We start from the raw sequence: 3,557 nt of genomic DNA, 5'->3' as shown, positions 1-3,557 counted from the left end.
GTCAATCATACTTCAGTAAATAATAGTACTGCCTTTACATAGAAGTCAGGGCACTTAGCATTTAGATGTTCAAAACACAACTCATATAAAACCACAGTTCATACATGCATACAGGAAGTCAGAGCATGATCAATGAATTCTGAGTGATTACACATATATGCAACTGTAAAAGACATTAAGGAAAGAATAAATCACACATTCTAAACATGGAAATCCCTCATGAATCCTGAGAAGAAAAACAGCCAACTTATATTACTGAATTCTGTCTTTACATAAGCCAAAACAGTACTCTGTTTTATAAAATATCCAACCCTCCTTACATTGTTGTTTCAGCTATATATAGAATCCTTATTCTAATTAATTCGAGCTTCCTCCTCCAGCATGAGGGGAGTCGATAACTACTTCTACTGACACCTATCAGCGATTGAACTAACTAATAAATACAACTAAAGTGCTGACTGGAGTTTTTAAAGAGTTCTAAATCTACTATGACTCTAACTCTATATTATATTCATGATGGCTTCTCTTCATTCTTTGACATCTGGTCCTCTTTCAATTTGGCTGAGCTGGACATTTAATACTCCATATTGACCTTGAACGCTGAATCTTCTAACTGCTCAGAAGTATTAGGAGATTTTCCTTGTTTCTCGGCTTCAGTTCTTCACAAAATGCTCGAATGTACAGAAACATGTCTTCTAGCTTTTAATAACCCAAAACATGGAACACTGCCACGTTATTGATGTGCTGTGAGCTTCATCGATGGACATGTGTGCAGGCAAAAGTTTCTTACAGGCAGCTCGTTTGTTGTATCTTGAATGGTGATAAAGGGGCTTTACAACAGAAATTTAAAATTGGATTTAAATCTCCAACCTTTTTAGGCATCCACCTGTCTTGACTTGATTGAGTGCTGGCAGCTCCAGATGATGTTCTTGCATACCCTTTTGGCGTTTCCCTTTCAAAATTCCCGCTCATAATACAAAACTCTCTAATTGTGTTAAAATCATCACCTACAGCAGTTTCGTAGCGCGCTACGAAACTGCTGTGTAATTTCAAAAACACAGTCTCAGACTCTACTATGTTTGTATACATGTATACCTTATCTTCAATTTCATTGCCTGAAAAAAAGGAGCACCAGTTTTGTCTTGTCTTTTAATATCTGAATCAGAAGTGATACAGCTACCATTGCTAAAAATCTGTTCAAGTAGATTGAAAAGATCCTTATCATGCTTGTTGAATTCTTGGACTTCAGGCCTGGATGGATAAGCAAATTCTAAATGCTTTAATTCAATTTCTCCTTTGATTTTATCAGCAGTTTCTGCATCTTCATCATCTGATTCAATTTTTTGTTCCACGGTCAAGAATTGTAAAAATAGAACTGACTGCTTCTCCACCTTTGATGAAATCACAGTATTAAGCCTTGAGATCCAGTTCACAAAAATAAGCTGCATATGATTCTCTATCTTGTAACAAAGTATATTTGGAGCTATTCTCTGTAGTCTGTTCATTCATGTCTATATCTGACCTGCTCAAAGACCAATCCATAACATGTGTGTCTCTGTCCATTCTCAAGAATCCTTCATCAAATGTTTTTAGATGTTTGATCTGTACATTTGTACCATCTTTGCTATAAACTTCAGAAAAGGACATGCCAAAGCATGTTATAGACAAGGCAGTAAAAGCTGTGAAGCTGGATTCAGTTGCATAAAATGATGCAACAGATAAAAGGTCTTTGATTACCAACATGGCATCCTTCAAATCACTGATGTCATATTTATCTGCTGCTCGGAGCAGAGCCAACCTGTGTGTGTAAAACTCATTAGGAGTAAGAGATCCATATATATATATAGCTCAAAACCGCCTTGCATGCATCAATGGATATGTCATCGATATTAATTGTCGATGATTCCTTTTCCTTCGAGTCATGAGCAAACATACTTTCAAAGACAGGTGATCTAGCAGCTAGAATAGCGCGGTGAGCACCAATGCTTCTTTTGACCATTCGCCAGCAATTTCCGTGGCATTTTGAAATGCAACAAAAATATAAGAACGTTAATGAATAGCAGCACCAGGTATTGAGTCTTCATCCAGTCCAGGGTTTAGTGCCCACTGCCACATTCCAAGTTTTTTATATATTCGAGCAAGGAGAGAAACTCCAGAACTTGAAGGGCTAACAGAGCTTGATGTTGCAATGGGATACAAATACATAGATCCTGAAGAATGTGCATATTCAGCAATCTCAACGGACAAATCTTGCAACCAATGGAATGTTTCCTTCCATTTACTATCTTCTCCAAGAGACCACTGATACTTTAAATATGCAAAAATAACTTGAGGCGGAGCTGACAATCTTGTATTTGGAGGAGAAAATTCTAGATCATACTGCAACAGTTTGATCAAGGTGGAATGACCTTGACTAATACGACCACTTTTCCGGCAAAGAGAAGCAAATTTCAACCATGTGTCTATGTCCTCTGTCGATGGAAGAACTAATGCACGAACAACTAGTAATGCTTGCCAAACCTCAACATTTCGTTTGGTTCCTTGTATCCGATCAATCCACAAAAATTAGAACATGAGGCGTATACTTAAATGCAAACACATTTCGTTTGTCAAAAGCCCAGTTGCAACTCCAAGTACTGTACTTGTGAAAAAAGGTATAGAAAATCAGCTATTATGTATATCACTGTCAGGTCATCAAGTCTTGAAAAATCGAACTTCTGGACAGCTCTGAAAAGCACTACAGATGTTGCATCGTTCACAACTCCCTCTCCAAAGACCAAACTGTAAAGTAAGGGAGTTTCATCTTGATGCAAAACCTGTAATGTACAAATTGTATCAGTGGATGAAAATATTGTTCCAAGTGCAAGATAGTCCCTGATTTTGAGTCCTGAAACATCCAATCCTGGAAATAACAACCAGCAACCAGCTGAGATAATAGCAAATCAAATAAACACTCCCACCACTCCAAACAACATAATAGTGACAAAGTTGTGAAAAAACTGTTTCTTTTTAACTTGAAGCCCAGCATTGAAGATTATAGGTGGAAGAAGATATATGGAAAAGAGTTCTTCATTAAAACGCAAAATATGAGAACTCGTGCCTCCACTAAATAGAAGAACTATAAACCCCGCACAACACCCTATGGCAAGGGCCGTAATGGATTCATTGACCCATCTGTTCTCCTCCAGCAAATGTCCCAGTATGATACATAAGAACAGAATTGTGACGAATAACGAAATGGCCACCACATGAAGATGATCGGTGTCGTTCGAAAATCCTTCCCTAATCAGAAGTGACTGAAATGATCCACTGTCAATAACCGTCCCCATTCTTGAAGCAAAGCTCTGCAGTAAGTCTCGAGCTGGATTCTTCTCAGCTCAACGGTATCCTTATTTATCTTGAACTTGCGGAGGACTCGAGGTGCTCAGCTTCCCACATGAAACGATGAGAAGTCTGAAAATCTGCGTAGGAATTGAGATGAAGGGGTTCGCTCTCAGAATGACGAACAATGGCTGCTATCTAAATATATATCAAAACATTCCCCACTCTGGCACTCA

General features: G+C 38.2%; 1 pseudogene; it reads right to left on the bottom strand.

The window, feature by feature from the left end:
• Positions 1-2,049: 2,049 nt before the first annotated feature.
• On the bottom strand, positions 2,050-3,329 carry LOC149158745 (sodium/hydrogen exchanger 4 pseudogene; annotated as a pseudogene).
• Positions 3,330-3,557: the final 228 nt, after the last annotated feature.

This window comes from Pinus tabuliformis, chromosome 5_2, assembly GCF_031772625.1.
Source record: "Pinus tabuliformis cultivar Carrire ecotype Pingquan chromosome 5_2, CPIR1, whole genome shotgun sequence".
In the NCBI taxonomy this organism is placed as follows: Eukaryota; Viridiplantae; Streptophyta; class Pinopsida; order Pinales; family Pinaceae; genus Pinus; species Pinus tabuliformis.
Note: the sequence above shows the minus strand (reverse complement) of the source record. Positions and strands in the feature narration are given on the sequence as shown.